The sequence below is a fragment of the Manacus candei genome, unplaced genomic scaffold (genome assembly GCF_025592945.1).
Source record: "Manacus candei isolate 608988 ecotype Guabito, Panama unplaced genomic scaffold, ASM2559294v1 h1tg000069l, whole genome shotgun sequence".
Taxonomy (NCBI): Eukaryota; Metazoa; Chordata; class Aves; order Passeriformes; family Pipridae; genus Manacus; species Manacus candei.
In genome coordinates, this window is record NW_026138117.1 from 4,286,868 (window position 1) to 4,304,909 (window position 18,042).

Sequence of the window (18,042 nt, forward strand, 5' to 3'; positions counted from 1 at the left end):
ACGTTGCTGTGAAGATTTCTTTCTAGCTGTTCTAGACATTTTGCAGCAAGAGGCACTGTCTCTCATTAAAACAAATCTGAAGGCTGCAATGAGCTGTGGCAATGACCTGATTCTCTGTAACGTTGTGGGCTGTCAGGGCAGAGATGTAGACAGCAGCTGCTTCAGAAGAGGGACTCTTGACTCATGTGGAATATCCAAGATAGGTATCTTCAGTGACTTTTTTTCCATGAATCACCACGAACCTGACCCATTTTGCACCAGTATAAAACTACCTCTTCCTCCCCTCAGCATAAGGAAATATGGTCCTCATGGAAATCCTATGAATCTGCTTCATGACAAAGATACATTGCCTCTGGATGCTACCAAGAAGAGGACAGAAAATCAAATTAAGGATATTTTCATTTGCATATCCACACCATGGAGGAAGAACTGCTTTACTGTGCAGGTGACTGTGCACTGGAACAGGTTGCCCAGAGAGGTTGTGGAGTCTCCCTCACCAGGGATATTCAAGAACCGTCTGGATGAAATTCTGTGCAATTCTGTGCAATGTGCTCTAGGATGACCCTGTTCGAGCAGGGAGGTTGGACCAGCTGACCCATTGTGGCACCTTCCAACCTGACCCATTCTGTAATTCTGTGATTCTGTGATTTGCTTTTAAAGGCCTTGTGAATCTTCTTTCCTTCTGGCAGGAAGCACAGATGTACAAATGTGACCTCATACCTGAAGATGACAGGTTTTGACAGAGTTCCTCGTATTGTAAGTAAAGACCTATCCAGGTTTCCAAACAGCAACAAGCAACACAGAGGTCCAGGTGTTATTTGCTCATAATATAAATGTAAAAAAAAAACAAACAAACAAACACTGAGCCCTCTTGGAAAATTATTTTACTCAGAGGACATGCATTTTCATGGAAAAGTTTTATTCGCTAGGCACTTCAGTACAATTACTTGACCATGTACAGTGAGAATGAGTTGCACTGAAAATTGATACTTTCCATAACAGTATCTCATTACCAGTGATTCATTGGAGAGGTGCTGCTGTGATAATTAGTGTTTTATGGGTGAATGGGCCACACATTATTTAGGTAGTCCACTTCCCTAACAATGATTTATTTAAGTGTTTGGTTTCTGATAGTCATATAAATAAATACATGGTAATGGAACATAGCGACAGCGCTTCAGTTGACAGGTTTCTGTGTCTTACCATAAAACAGCTGAAGAACCAAATCTGCATATACAAATCCATAATGGTTAGGGGCTTTTATGTGGTTTTGCAGGAGCAGTTTTGACTGAATGCACAAAAAGATGCAAATTTCTCATCTCCTTCAATTTTTACCTCCCAGGCTGGCTTCAAAGCTTACTTTTTAACTCAGATATTTGGAGAGGCTGATGTTGGATGAATGAGGACTGCGATGCATCTGTTGACAGCCTGTGCTGTTTTGGAGGCTGGCTTCCCCCTCCCATTCCATTAACACACTTTGTCTATGAAGGTGCTGTGCTAGATGCTTTGAGCAATGCCCTACCAAACCAATCCTGTGCGGTCAGTAAAAGCAGGGATTTTAACACTGGCTGTAGTGGGCAGTGGGGCACAGGATGAGGCACATCCTATCCTGGCTGCTTCTGCTCCAGTGCCAAAGGTCACCAGCCCCAAGAACTTGTCATTACTGCTTTGCTGAAATTACTACCCCCTGCATTTACCAGGTGAGCTACCCCATGTGAAAATGAGCCAGAAATGGTAGGTCTCTGCTAAGTCATCCTTTGAGGTGGACAGGGGTTAGGGGTTGTTCACAGCAGCAGAGAGCTGGCAGGTCCAAGGGCAGCCAAACCTGGGAAATTTTTTGTGCAGAACTGCTGCAGGCAGGAAAAAATAAAAATAAAAACAAACAAAAATCAGCTGAACCAGCAGCTTGGCAGGTTTTACTTCCCTGGCCTGAGAGCCCCCACCTTTGGAGCCCCTGTTGGATCAAAACCTGTCTGAAGGCTCATGGGACAGGGTGCAGTGAGAGAAGCTGGCACAGCTCTTCCACTCTGTCATTCTCTGATCACCATGAGACAGCCAAAATAAGGGCTCACAAGCAGTCCTCATTCAATCAGCTCCAGAAAAAAAATGCAAATAAGCTGAACAACAACAACAGCAAAAAACCCTGGAATTTTTCTGGTGCAGTTATGGTGCCTATAAACACAACTTGGGCTTCAGTCTCACAGTTTATATAGCTTCTGGAAACTCCTGAGACATGCGTAATCTCATTGAGCAAAATCCTAGCCCCACATAAGTAATTAGCAAAACTCCTATCCATTTTGATGAGCAGAATTTTGAGCACCATGAGCAGTTTTTGCTTAAATCCAGAATTCAAGCATGAATACATAAAATTAAGATAGATTATTATAGCTGTAATAAAAAATATATACAAGTACATTCATATACTTAGAAAAAGGAAATAAAGGAAGGATATTTGCTAATAGAATGCATAACAGTTTACATCTGCTAGTATAGTTGCAGGGAATTAGACCAGATGTTGAAAGTCTGTCATCTTTTATTTTGAAAGATATTCTTTCAGTGTATATTATCTGGTGTGTCAATTAAAATATGTTCGAGAGTAAATTTCTTCCTCAGCATTATAAACTTACTGTGACAGGGTGGCTGAGTCATGCTTGTCTGAATCACTTCAGATTTTCAGTGTTCCTTCAGCCAGCCTTAATTCCCTGCGGACATGAAGAGAGCCAGTTCCTTGGTCGTGCCAGCTGGGAGGGCATGATATGGCTTTCAAAAGCTGGCAGGCAGTGTGGGATGTCCTTCCCCTGAGTTTGTCATCAGAAACCTGTGTGCTCCCCAGGGACAGAAAGCTGTTTCTTCTTGAGGTGAGACCGGTAGCAGGCTCTTTTCATTGCTTTCCATTTTCGTTTTCATTTCCATTTCTTTTCATTTTCTTTTAAAGCATAAGATGTCTGGTGAATGTGCCATGCCCTCTGACTAGATGGAGGAAAGGGAGCAAAGCAGGAGACTACCTATTTTAAGAAAGGTTAGATGTTAGTGCCCTGCACCTCAGCTCATGATACCTGCGTATCTTTGAGAGTTTCAAACTGTGGGACTCCACACAGCCCACTACTTGGTTTCTCCCAAAGACTCAATACTTTAAATGGCACTTTCTTGTGAAAAACAACCTTGTAACTGTGCTATTAGAGCAACATACAGATAAATCTTACAGAAACTTGAAGAGAGGTGCTGACCCAAACACAGATTATTGTCATACAGACCTCAAGGTAGAAGCATGCATGTGCAGACACATGCAAGACAGGCAGCACAGCAAGGTCACTGCTTGCATATACTTCCTAAGTGCCAAGTACAACTTTATCCCTTTCGATAGCATTTTCCATTATTTTCCTCATCACTTAGCAGGGGAAGCAAGTGGTGTTTAAGAGCTTGAAGAAGGGTGGCTGTCCTGACCGCCAGTCTCAGTGAAAATGCGGATGTCTTTAAACCTGTGCATGGGTGCTGGCAGCTGGTGGGTGGCTGCCCACCAGCAGAACTGGCTGCCCTCCTTGCAGGGTCACCTACTTTGGGTCTGCTGTGTGGGGCTGCTACATGCCTAAGATTTCCTTCAGCCACCAGTAATGAGGCCTGACAATCTCTCCCAATAGCCCCTGACTCAGCAAGGGAGGGCTTGTGTTATATCTAACCTCACCATTTTTGCTGAAACATTGGTCCACTCCTAGTTGTCTCCTCACTAATAGGCATGAAGGGCAGATTAGCTGTCTCTCCTAAGGCTAAACTGCACTGATGTCTTTCAGACTTGGCTAATGGATCCTGCTTTCTTGGCTCTGCCTTTTCCAGTGGTCTCTTCTGAGTTGTCTCCAGATAGGTTTCACCTTTCTTCAAGTGCAGTACCCCATAACCTTCCAGCTGAGACCACATCGGGGATGAACAGAACTAAAGTGTTGCTTTACATGTTCTTACATATGTGTAGTAATATGAAGTTTATTTTTCTCATTACAGCATGACACAGTAGACTCCTGTTCAGTATCTCAGATTTATTTATTTGCAGAGCTGATCCCTCTCTGGCATTTGCCATTAGTACTTTAAACATTTCCCTGTTAAATTGCATTTTTTTTTTCTTTTTCATTTTTTAGGTGGCCATGTCTTACACACATCAAGCCTTTTGAAGCCTGCTCCCAGCACCACAGAGGGTGCTCACTCCTTGCTGCTGTCTGTAAATGCAACAGGCTCATTCTCGAGTCCATCATCGTCACCGTTGGCTGCACTGCTGAAGACACTGAGCAATCACAGGGCCACAGCAGCCTCCCGCAGAGCCTTCTTGATCAAAACTTCCATTTTGATAATGAGTTAATCACCATTACTCTCTGAGTAGTATTTTTCCAGACTGTTTTGTGCCCACTACGCAGCAGATCTGTCTAGACCACACACTTGCTCCACTTGCCTGTGAGCGCTCTGCGGGAGATGTCGTGACCAGACATGCGTTTGCTTCTGTCAGCGAGATCTGTCACCCTGTCACATAAAGAAATAAGACTAGCTTGACAAGTCCACGTTGGCAGCTACTCCTTCCCTGCTCCCTTCCAGGTGTCAGATTATTTGTTTCAGTATTTTTTGAAGGAACCGGTGTTACACTGATGGAGGTACACTTCCCCAGAGGCTGCTGCCCTTGCCTTCAATGACAGGAACCCTTCCCTCCTTTTACAGTCCTTCAGAAGATGTGGCAAGAGCTCAGTATTTGCAAATTCTTACAGAAAATCCCCAATGGCTCTAAAATTTTAGCGCAGTCTCCCTCCTCTCTTCCCTAGTTCTTTTGAGCATCTTAAGATTTAGATCGTGAGGTCTGGGCGAGCTTGAAAGCACCATATTTATTTAGAAAGTACGTGTTAACCTGCTGCTTTGAACTTGGTTGGAGGGCTTGTTTGTTTTCAGTGTTATATTAGTTACATAAATCTCTTTTTTATGTTTCTACATGAAAACTTTGCTGTCAACCAAGACTGTATACAAAGACTGAGTCACTTCCTTTGAGGCATACTATGTTAAAACATGGGATGAGTGTCTGAGATCTCCATTTTGTGGTGAAGAGCTAAAATAAAGAAATCTTCCAAGAGCAGCTGGCAGAAAATATTTGTAATGAGAGCTGCCAACTACTACAGGAAAGTGGCTTATTTATGCAGGGGCACCACTGAGACAGACTGAAGAGACAGACTGCATTGGATTTAGAAAATGAAAATCACCCAAGTGGACAAGGCTGTAAAAACTATATAATATAAAAAATGAGTCTTGTAACACAGCAGCACCTGCATCTGGCAGTCTTATTCATGCCTTTTGCAGGAGATAAACCTTCTTGCTCTATCAAATAAACCCCATAATTACATTGCTTAAGTAGGATATTAAGTGGCATCATATTAAGCCATTACATGACCCTTGTCATCATCAGCCCTGCCAGGCGGTGAGGAAAACTGTTGCTCCCTGCTGATTTCTCTGGGTATCTATTTAAACATACTGTGGTAATTAGAAACATCTAAATAAAGCCCTGCCCAGGATTACAAGAGCTGAATTGAAGAAACCTTTCTTTCTGGTGGCTACAATGCCCTTACCTGCTGTTGTTGTGTGTGCACATGCATCCTCATCAATGTCCCTCATTTGATATGATCCAAAGCTCTACGGGGTAAGAAAGCAAAGAGGTTCAAAGGCAGCATCCTTTTCCTCTTCCGATTAATAGAGCCTCTGCCACTGGCAAAGAGGATCTTTCCACAGGGCTTGAAAGCCAAATGTGCTATTTCCCCCTGCTTTATTCCTTTATGCCTTTCTCTGAAGGGAAACCTGCAGGTTTCAGATCCCAGCTTCATTCTAGGCGTCCTTCCTAATTACCTGAACTGCCATCATTAAATGCAGCACATATATTGATCACTATCATGAATGTTGCCTTTCTAATATTCAGCGACTGTGAATCAAACTGTGTCGCAGATGTGGATTTCAATGACAAGCTATATCTGAGTGCATCCCACAGCTTTCCCTTCCTTGTAATAACTATAACTGAATCAGGAAAAAAAAAAATCACTCAAGTTCCTGTCCTTTAGTTATTATCTAAGGTAATATGATTAGCTCAGGAACACTACTGGGCATCTAGTCCTGGGAAAAATTTCAGCTTCAGGTGGGAGAAACCCCTTGCTGATTATGAAAGGTGTTTGGGAACACGCTTCCAGACTGGATTGCTTCCCAGATTTAGGAAACAGATGGCCTAGAAAGGTTTATATTCATTTTTCAAAGCACCGGTTTTAGCATTTGCCTTTCACTTAATTGTGTGTCAAGAGAACATTTCTTCACTTCCCACAGGAAAACCACCACAAAAGGATTTCCAGCTCTGTGCTATGCTGCCATCCCTGCTTTGCTCTCACTCACAGGATTTACCCTTCTGATGCCTGGGCTCAGATGCTGCTGTGCTTTCCATCAAAAATTGTTCACGAGCAAGCTCACAAACAAGCCGTACTTCAAGCCACTGTTAAGTAATTATAGTGGTAGACACAGTTTGTAAAAGTGTCTTAATGAAATGAAAAATTCAGATATATTAATGCTCTTTGTCAAAAGGGAGATTTAAAGATTTTAAGATACTTAAGGAGAAATTGAAGTTGTCCATTTCAATCTCAAAGGCAACCTTACATTTTACAGCCAAGGGCCAAAGCATCATGCATTGAGATATGACATTAATGCAAATAATTTTCCCTGAACAATTTGACACAGTTATGTGAAAAGGGCTTGTCTGAGAATTATTTTGGTCTATTTAATGCATTGCCTGTTAACGACCTATTCCCTCGTTTCCCTCTTTCATGACTGCGTTGTATCCCAGGTTGGGAGGATCCAGTTCTAGCCATGAGGTGGTCCAAACCTTATATTGCCAGGTCCTGCACTTGGATTAAAACAACTCCATGCAAGTGCTACAGGCTGGGGACAGAGTGGTTGGAAAATGCCCAGCAGTGAAGAACCTGTGAGTGCTGGCAGACAGCAGTTGAACATGAGCCGGCAGTGTGCCCAGGGGCCCAAGAAGGCCAATGGCATCCTGGCTTGTATCAGCAATAGTGCGGCCAGCGGGATCAGGGCAGTGATCGTCCCTCTGTACTCAGCACTGGTGAGGCCACACTTCGAGTCCTGTGTCCAGTTTTGTGTCCCTTACTACAAGAATGACATGGAGGTGCTGGAGGCATGTCCAGAGAAGGGCAGTGGATCTGGTGAAGGGTCTGGAGCAGAAGTCTTATGAGGAACAGCTGAGGGAGTTGGGGTTCTTTAGTCTGGAGAAAAGGAGGCTCAGGGGAACCTTATTGATCTCTACAACTACCTGAAAGTATATTGTGGCAAGGTGGGGGTCGGCCTCTCTCCCAAGTAACAAGTGACAGGACAAGAGGAAATGGCCTCAAGTTGCACCAGACAAGGTTTATATTGGATAGTAGGAAAAATTTCTTAACAAAAAGGGTTTCCAGGCATTGGAACAGGCTGTCTAGGGAAGTGGTGGAATCACCCTCCCCGGAAGAGTTCAAAAAACATGTGGATGTGGCACTCAGGGACATGGTTTAGTAGTGAATAAGGCAGTGTAAGGGTAATGGTTTGACTTGATGATCTTAAAGACATTTTCCAACCTTAACAATTCTATGATTCTATGACACAAACAACTACGACACTTGGCCAACACCTCCCCTGCATACAGAGGACATCTTCTGTGATCGAGAAGGGCCACACACCACTAAAACTTCTCAGTGTCTGGGCATGTAATTTTTCCACATAATTGCCTAGATAGGTGCACAACTGTAGACTCCCAGCCAGGTGGGGTGGATGTGTGTGTGTGTGTGTGTCTGTACATTAGGTTATCTGGTAATCCTCCAGCCTTTTTAGACCAGAATAACTGTTCCAAAACAAACATGCTCCAATTGCTGTTCCAGAATAGCTCATCAGGTGGCTTTGCTTTCCTGAAAAAGATTATTTCTCATGAATAATCACTGACCTCTGGAAATACAGTGGCTTTTCTTCAACTAGCATGCCCTAGTTAGAACTACTCCCAAGCAACTACTGGGAGATGATGTATTCTGTGGTAGTTATTATAGGAAATTTGCTCAAGTGGAGAAGGTCAGGAGAGGTGTTGACTAGAAATGCTCTTTGACCAACTTACCCAGAGGTTAAGGAGCAATAAGGAGCAGAGTGGAAGATTTTACCTAAGCACTTGCCGCTGGCACAAAATTGATGCTGAAAAAAATCAAAGTCTATTTTTGTCTCTTGTTGTCTGCACCTCAGTCACAGTATAGAATTACTCTGGTCCAGCGATGCCTGCTCGGAGAAGGGCCCATATTCATTCCACCTCCAGGGTTTCCATTAACACAGCAGTTACACTGTCATTTGGGCAGAAGGCCCTAGTCAAAGCACTGCTTCATTTGATCTGCATCTGTCCTAAAGTAATATCCCTCTGCCCTTTCCATTCTGTTTCCCTGTGAGGAAGCGGACTGCTGTTTCTGTGAGGAATGACTGCCTCCATTTGACAGCAGAATATTTTGGAGCAATCACACTGAGCAGGCACGCTGCTGCTATGAATTACTGTCTACAGCACATTATGGTGACCTCCCTACTTTCCTTTTCCATTTCATATGAGGATGTAGAAAGGAAAGGCACCCTTGTGTGCATCTTAATCATTCAAATATGGTGCTTTTCAATGATTATTTCAAGGTAACAGAAAGCAATTTTGTTGAAAAAAGAATGTTCAAATAACATGGATCCTACTCTCCCCTTGTGCTTGTCATGGTAGAATTTACAGGCAGCCCCTTTATTTCTACGGTGTTGAAAATTTGGTATTCCAAAGGTCCCAGTTCAAAATTTTCCCTTTTCTTAACCATCAAATTTTACTGTCAGGATATCAAGTTACCATTTCATATAACCTCTCCGTAAGGAAATGTATGGATCTGATATTGTAATGGATGCTTTTACTTCTACTGTCATTTTCCCCAGTCTCTGTGTCTTTTAAGATAAGAAAAGGCCCCAGCTAGGAAAGGAACCTATAACACAGGGAGTTTGCAATCCTCTACCAACCTAAGAAAGACAAAATTTTGAGGCTTATTTATTTATATTTTTTGCTGTAGTACCCTGGGAAACCATGAACCAAACCATGCACACATCCCCAGAAAACCTTCTAATTAAAACATCTTGATTTGCAAAGGTCATTCTTTGACAGGGAAAATGTTGAATAGTCTTAGCATCTTTAAAATCTAGGATTCTTATAACTAATTTAGGAATGAAAAACTGTTATCTCAGGGGTTTTCTTTTGTAAGATAGATGAGAGAGATATTATGTAGGGAACATTTATTCTGAACGACCTTATGTTTTCTCTACGGGACAAAGGATGCTCAGCTCCCAAGTTCTGTTTAGCTATTGTTAATGATAACAGTGACCTCTTGTGGATATTTCTAAAACCTTTTCTAATTCAAGTTATTTTAACCTGGTGGTAGTTTTGGACCTGTTTTTTTGGGGCATTTCTAATAAATTTGTTACTGTCAATAAAAGAATAAACAATTTCTCCCTTGTCCAAGTTTATGACTAGACTACACTAATTTCAGTGTACCAAATCTTTAAATTACAGAGGAAAATAGTACATATATTGAAGAAAAAGAGAGTTGTTTTAAAAAAGAAATGGATGGTCTTCAGGTTTATTAATTAAGCATGATACTGCATCCAGAAGTCACAAACAGATTTCGGTATTTCCAATTAAAGCTGTTGCATCTGTTTGAGCAAAACAAACAGATTGCTTGCTTGTTTTTCCTTAATTAAAAATGCCACTGACCATTAAATTGGCTTCTAATGAGTCAGTAATAACTGCACCTGGGCTAAAAAATTTGTCTTGTGACTTTGGACACAAAAGATATATTCAGACTACTGTCACAGGGTATTCTGTACCATACGTCTCTTTTTGGTTTCCACTTTAGACATGGGTTTAGCCATGCTATGGCTTCTCAAAGTCATAGACAGACACTTGGTCTGCAATTAGCATTCATCAATGTTTTAACTCAAGAGCCTGAGGTTTATACCAAAGCAGCTGAGTCTCATTTACACTTTACTTAAGTGACTCACAGGTTTTTGCAGAAAAACGGGATGAATAAACACAGGATATCAACATCTCTTTCATTGAATTACAAAATGGTTTGTGTTGAAAGACAGCTTAAAGATCATCTAATTCCAACACCCCCGCTATGGGCAGGGACACCTTCCACTAGACCAGGTTGCTCAAAGCCCCATCCAGCCTGGCCTTGAACACTTCCAGCGATGGGGATCCACAGCTTCACTGGGCAACTTGTTCCAGTGTCTCACCACCCTCACAGTAAAGAATTTCTTCTAGGTTAGTGTCTAACCTAAATGCACTCTCTTTGCCACTCTTGTAAAAAGTCCTTCTCCATCTTTCTTGTAGGCTCCCTTCAGGTACTGGAAGGCTGCAATTAGGTCACCCCAAAGCCTTCTCTTTTTTAGGCTGAACAAACCCAATTCTCTCAGCCTTTCCTCATAGGAGAGGTGTTCCATCTATCAGGTTGAAAAGTAATTATGTGGCTGGAGATGGGAAAAAATACCTAGTGTTTTTTCCTAAGGACCAGTCTTGGGAGAAGCCCCTCCTGTTTAATAACTCCTGAGGTTTACATAACTATAGAAGTGTTTTAAAAAGCTGAAAGACATCAGCACAGAGAGGACAAGAATAATGTGTATGAAGACCCACGGGACTGAACTGAATGGAAATGAAATTCAGTCATGCAAAATATCTTTTGGAAGTAGCAATGAAAAGTTATTTGGAAGATTGAAAAGTTATTTGGAAGATAGGAACACAAACTTGGAAATGATGAAAGGAGAGAAAGAAAGAGTGAGCTTATGATGATCCATCAGTGGCACTGGAATCCATTAAGAAGATTCAGTCTTGAGGGAGGTATGTCCTATCCAGGTGGGGAAATATTGGAATATAATATAGTGTGCATTTCTAGGCATCAGGTTACCTGAAGTCAAAGGAATTCAAAAGAGGATCTAAAGCAGGGATGGGTTACTCTGACCATCAGGGAAGAGGAGGAAGCTATCCTATTCCTGCCAGCAAAAGGAGGGCTGATGAAAGTTATGGTTACTCTGCACAGTTCCAGTTGGGCTGGAGGGCATGGAAGGGAAAATATGCAGATCATACAACAACCACTGAGTCTACAGGCTTTTGCAGCCTTTGCTTTGACCAGTCAGTGTTTGCAGTAGGGGAAGGATCAAAGTCCCACCATCGTGTGAGTAGCCTGAAGGGACCACAAACAGAATGATACGTAGCAAACGGAAGAATGGACACACCTTCCATATATATCATTGGATAGACATAAGCAAAAATTTATATTGATGTAAAAAAGCAATCTGTTTCATGAACAGCAACTAAAAGGAGCATGCACTTGGCTGAAACAAGCAGTCATTTGAAATGTGAACCAGGATTTGCTAGTGGACTTTTGGCACATGCTGTCAATCGCAGTTATTAGCAGTGAATGATGCCAATTGTACACAATCATCTCATATTCAGAGGACTTACAGCAGAAAATACATAGCAAGTTTTACAAAGTGCCACTGTAGTTGCTTCCTTTATCCAGGCACCACTAATTAACACAAATAACAATTTCCCCCCCACACCCTGGCAAAAAAAAAAAGTCATACTCTAAAAAGAAAAGGGAAAAAAAAGCATAAATTTATCTTCCTGACATTGACTGTCCTCTGTAGCTTTTTTCAGGATCCTGTGAAGTTTAACTGACTGGTAATGAATTTTTCTTTTTCTTTACTTATACAGTTAATTCACAGTGAAAATACCATATATATATAAATATATATTCAGTAAAGCAGATAGCTGATAAACAGCCTAACCACAACATACTCATATTATTTTTTGTACACATCGTACTGAGCATTGTGAAACTGGGACACAAAGTACTTAAAGCATTACATTACAATAGGAAACCATATTCCATTACCATTTCACATGGGGGAGGAAGGGAAAAAATACACTGTTCATTTTGTTTGTTTTTCTTTTTCTGTAATTACTTCTTAACATTCATCACTCAATATGATTTCAAAATTTCCACAGGTCTCAAAACCTCTCTCTCAAGTTTCAGAAACAGCAGCAGCCAGGTGATCACCATTTCATGTAGGCAGTATCACTGCCTCCCCAGCTTTTGGTTGAGTCTTCTTGTCATTAAACCAAGTCTCTGGCCTTCAGATGTTTAATTACCTTTCTTCCAAGTGATGCATGGTCATTTACAATAATGTAATTGTTCTCCTGGCCAATGTCTGAGACATGAAGTTCTCCTTGAGAGAAGAGACTGGGGCAGAGCATCCCTGTGATTCCTGGGCTAAACTGCTCCACCAGTGTAGGACCAGCATCAGGGTACTGCGCCCCCAGGCAACCAACACTCATTTATCAGAGGAGCATCACTGTGTCCCACAGTTCAGCAAAAGGGTAAGGGGGAAATTGTGATAGTCCAGGTGAGGGGGCAGGAGGGATACAATGGCAGGATCTCCAGGTTCCTGCCTGGGAGCCTACAAAGATAGAAGCAGTGATGAATACTGTGGTGGTCACAGTGGGTCAGAGCAACATCCAGACCCTTGCAGTGTACTGTAGGGATTAATCATGCTCTGAGGGCAAAAGACAACACAGAAGATTTAATACTAAAACAAGTAGTTTCCAGGGCTATCAGAACCATCCCAGCCTCATTTTCTCAATATTTATTTCTCCTTCTTGATCAATAGCCTCTAAAAATACAGATTTTTCCTTAGCAGGAACAGTAATTGGAATTAATGTCTCTCTCCTCTGCTTGGTCAACAATTTTCATCAAAGTTACAAGAACTGAGACTTCTCTGTCACTGAGAAATCTTGCTGAAATCACCAAGCAACTTAAAATTTTGTGGTGGGAAGAGCTGTCCCTCCAGCTGTGAGGCCTTATGAAGTCCCACTGTTGTCACTGCTGGCAGGAACATTTGGAGCCCTCTAGAAAGATGGGAAGGACTATTTCATGTTTTACATGCTCTGGGTATATTTTAACCACAATAATAACTAGTGATTGCAACATAACACTGTCTCTGTCAGTGGTTGTTATGGTTCAGTCCCAGCAGTTTGCAGGAGCAGAATAATGTATTTACCTCTCAGGAGCTGTAGGGAGAAGCTGGTTTCAGTCATCTGGCATTGGGTGGCTGAAAGCAGAAGCACAGCCTTACTCCCAGGCAGGGTTTCCTATCTAAAATTCTAGCAAGAGAAATGAAGCATTAAAAGGAGCCTCAGTGTCTCTTTCCAGAAGCAATAGGGATCTGAGTTTCTCTGTTGGCTGCTAAGCAGGACGTGTTGATGCAGTCAGGTTCACAGGGCTCTTTCTAAGCTTCTTTTGGGAATCCACAGGGGACTCATGGCTCCAAGGAGAAGGGATGAATTTTCCCAAAGTACAAATATTATACTAAAACTCCCAGAGGAACGCAGAACATACAGGCAATAACTGTCTGCACAAATGTGCCTAGGAAAAATACTTGCATATGTACAGCCCTCAAAGGCATAAAGTTACGGACAGGAACAGAAGTCAGTGGGACACAGCACAGTGTGGAGGATCACTGTGGGGCCCTTCTCCCAGGCATCTGGGAGGGTGGCAGGGTAGGGTCAGGGTGAAGCCCTTGGACTGTCTTGGTGCAGAACAGGTAGCTGCCTTTTTGCCTGTGCCTTTTTGCAAAAGGCAAGAGCTAAGCAGAGGTGAGAGAAGAGAGGGTGACAAGTCACCTGGTGTTCCTGTTAGTTGTTATGCAATGAGGGGAACTGGGTAACCAGTGGTAACCAACGTAAAGGCTTCATGTGCTGGCTGTATGTCATGGTTCAATCCCAGCTGACAACTAAGCACCACACAGCCTCTCACTGCCCTCTCCCCAGTGGGATGGAGGTGAGAATTGCAGGGGTAAAAGTGAGAAAACTTGTGGGTTCAGATAAAGATAGTTTAATAGGTAAAGCCAAAGCCATGCATGCCAGCAAAGCAAAAGAAGGAATTTTTTTCACCCCTTCCCATGAACAGGCAGGTGTTCAGTCACTTCTAGAAAAGCCAGGTTCCAGCATGTGTAATGCTGACTTGGGAAGACAAAGCCATCACTCTGAATGTCCCCTCATTCTCCTTCTTCCTCCAGCTTTATATGCTGAGCATGATACCATATGGTATTGGGATATCCCTGTGGTCAATTGGGGTCAGCTGTCCTGGCTGCGTCCTCTCCCTAGTCCTTGTGCACTCCCAGCCTGCCTGTGGGTCTCGTGGGGTGAGGGGCAGAACAGGCCTTGATTTTGCCTGACAACTGCTCAGCAGTTGCTAAAGCATCCCAGTGTTATCAACACTGTTTCCTGCACAAATCCAAAATACAGCCCCACACTAGCTACTATGAAGAAAATTAACTCTACCCAAGCCAAAACCAGCACACCATAACAACAGCTACACACAGCTCTGCGACTGCCTGTGTTGTTCAGGAGGGGCTGGAGTGAGTGAGGAGTGCAGTGACTCAGGCTGGGATAGCAATGAGATGGCTTAGCAAAACCACCCAAGTTCTGGCTTTTTTTCAGACTCCTCCTGCTCCTCTCCTTACCCTCAAGTTCCTTTGTATCACAGTACAGGAAAGAGAAAGAGAGACAGAAAAGGCGTAGGGAAAGAAGAGCAGGGAAACTTGTCAAGGGTTTGCTAGATTTGGAAGATTTCAGAAGGAAAACATTTTTATAAATCATAGACTAATAGCATCATTTAGGCTGAAAAGACCCTTTAGGTCAACACATCCAACCATTATCCCAGCACTGTCAAGTCCACCACTAAAACAGGTCCTTAACTGCCACATCTGCACGTCTTTTAAATATCTCTATCACTTCCCTGGGCAGCCTATTCCAATGCCTGACAATCCTTTTGGTGAAAAAATTTTTCCTAATACCCCGTATAAATCTCCCTTGGTGTAAACTGAGGCTGTTTTTTCTTGTCCTCTTGCTTATTACTTGTGAGAAGAGACGAACCACCACCTTGCCACAGTCTTCTTTCAGGTGGTTGTGGAGCACGAGAAGGTCTCCTCCTGAGCCTCCTTTTCTCCAGGCTTAACAACCCCAGTTCCCTCAGCTGCTCCTCATAAGACTTTGTTCCAGCTCCACTGCCCTTCTCTGGACATGCTCCAGCACCTTCATGTCTTTCTTGTAGTGAGGGGCCCAAAACTGAACACAGGATTTGAGGTGCAGCCTCACCAGTACCGAGTACAAGAGGATGATCACTGCCCTGGTCCTACTGGCCACACTATTTCTGATCCAAGCCAGGATGCCATTGTTGTTCTTGGCCACCTGGGCACACCGCTGGTTTGTGTTCAACTGCTGTCAACCAGCACCCCCCAGGTCCTTTTCCACTGGGCAGCTTTGCAGCCACTTTGCCCCCAGCCTGCAGCTCTGCATGGGGTTATTGTGACCCAAGTACAGGAGCCGGCACTTGGACTTGTTAAACCTCATACAATTGGTCTTGGCCCATTGATCCAGCCTGTCCAGATCCTTCTGCGCAGAAGAGCCTTTCTGCCCTCCAGTAGGTCAACACTCCCACACAACTTGGTGTTGTCTTTGAACTGACTGAGGATGCACTCAATCCTCCTGTCCAGATCATTGATAAAGATATTAGACAGGACTGGCCCCAAAACTGAGCCATGGGGAACCCCACTAGTGACTGGCAACTAACTGGATGTAACACCATTCCCTGGCCTCAGCCATCCAGCCAGTTTTTACCCAGTGGAGTATGCCCATCCAAGCCACGAGCAGCTAATTAGTCCAGGAGAATGCTCTGGGAAACAGTGTCAAAGGCTTTACAAGAGTCCACAGCCTTTGCATCACCACTAAGAGGATCACTTTGTCATAGAAGGAGATCAAGTTAGTAAAACTAATGAAGAATACTTTGACTAGACCTTGTTCTGCTGAGGTTTCCCTCTTATTCTCAAAGGCATGGCTGTACTTGAGGAAGAAAATGGGAAGCAGCCTCAGCTGCAAGACTCACGGTCCCTCTGGCACAGTGTGATCACACAGGTCTCTCCTGCCAGCCCTCGTCCCCAGCTGGTACCGCATCCAGCTCATAGCAGAATCAGCACTACTTACAGCAGTCAAGCCACACCAGAAAGTCTCCAGAATCAGTTCTCTTTTCCTTGTCTTGTGAATAGCTCTCTCGTTGACATGCTTTGGATAGGCTGGGAGAGAGGGGAAGAAACACATCAAGCTGCAACTGGTGACAGAAATGTGGGATCCAGAGGAAGGAAGGGCTGAAGAAGAAGCCAGCAGGCAGGACGGGCCCAGCTCTGGACCAGAACAAAGCTGGCCTGTGCAGAATGCAGATGCTGAGAGCATCTCTGACTCTCCCAAGTATGAGGTAACAGCCAAGTATTCCCACAGTGCCTAACTCATAACTCTAGCATGGTCTGCTGTGAGCTGATGCTTATAAAGCTCAGAGGTGACCTTTCAATGGCGAATTGAAGCATTTGAGATGCATGGTTTTAGTCTGATTAGCATCTGTATTTTGTGGCCACTTCCCTCACAGACAGCAGAAACATCTACTTCCTGTGAATGCTGCAGGCTGATTTCTATCTACCATGTGTTCTGCATTGCTGTTTGGCTTTCTAAAGCTGTGGGCAGAGGAAATGGCAAAATTACCTGTTGAATAGAAAAAAAAAAAAAAAAACAAAAAACCAAAAAAAGGCTAAAAATATTTTTCTATCACATCATGCAAACTCTGCTGCCAGTACAAACATCTCTAACTCATTCTGGCAAAGACCATCGATCCAGCTGCCTTTGGGGTTGCCTGGCTGCTTGCTCACTTGGGCCTCCATGAACCCACCACAGACCTTGTGTGGAGACGCCTCTTTTCTCTCGATAATGCTCAGTCATTTAAGGTTATACAGGTGAAGGCTGATCATGAGGAATTACAGAAAGGGTCTGAGTGAGAGGCCAACCCTGGACTCTCTGGTCTGACAAAGGTCTATGCCAGCCCTAGAAGTGCAACAAAACTGGAAAACACAAAGAGAGATTGTGGCTTAGAGGAAGAATCCCTTTTCTTGTTCAGCTCCTGGTGCCTCCTGTTGGTGCCTGTTGTATCTTCCAATACAAGAGCAAGGGAGAAGCTGGTAAGATCCTAGTCCAAAATGAAAAGCAGTCCTTTACACACCCTCCAGACACCCCATGGACATCCGCACCAAACAAAGGTGTGGGTTCAAAAAGGTGTTCATAAAAATACAGAACTGAGATCTACTGAGGGCTCTGAAACACAGACATCGTATCTGGCTTAGGAAGTCTCTTCATTCTGGAGGCTGAGAGATGAAGTATTAGTATTACCCTGTACTCCTCTGGGTTTTGGCTACTGCTGAAAACAGAGCACTGTGTCAGACAGGCTTTTATTCCAGTCCAGACTGGTGGCCTTATGCTCCTTTATGGTGCAGTGTACTCCAGGCCCTTTGGTCGTCATCAGCCCTGTATGCAAGAGCCTGGGATTGTATGCTGTCCTCATTCAGTGGGAAACATGACAGAGGCAATCCCCTTAGGACACTTTTCTGTGATTTCTTCCAAAATTTATCACCACTTCTCCAGTCCTCTACTCCTTCCCCTTCACACACATCTAGCAGACCAAGACCTTATATTCCACTTAGGGAGATCAAGCCAAAACACTGTAAAGCCCTGCATATGTGCTTCTCTAGGAGATGCCTGCTAGGGTTCCCTATGATAGCCACCAGTGTCCTATCCAAAGCCAGCTGGAGCCAAACTGCTCCTCTCGCAGTCCCACCCCCAGCTGTGCTCACCCCCCACACAACCAGGGCCCCTCATTGCGAAACTTCTCATTACCTAGAAAAACAATCCTCAAGGCTATGCCTATACAAGCAAATTAAGAAGAGCTGAGGAAAGCTTTAGGCTCCTGCCAGATAATGTTACACCCCCTTTCTCCTCACCTCCTTAAATTTGCACAATGCAGGACCCATTCCCAACAGGTTGTTTGTGTGAAGTTGCACATTTTGGATGGG

General features: G+C 43.5%; 1 long non-coding RNA gene across 1 annotated transcript; it reads right to left on the reverse strand.

The window, feature by feature from the left end:
* Nucleotides 1–2,449: 2,449 nt before the first annotated feature.
* Nucleotides 2,450–16,706, reverse strand: LOC127479629 (uncharacterized). Its single transcript, XR_007907623.1, has 4 exons — nt 16,136–16,706; nt 5,589–5,652; nt 4,432–4,503; nt 2,450–3,001 (listed from the first exon to the last, which is right to left on the reverse strand). It is a non-coding gene; the product is annotated as an uncharacterized LOC127479629 (long non-coding RNA).
* Nucleotides 16,707–18,042: the final 1,336 nt, after the last annotated feature.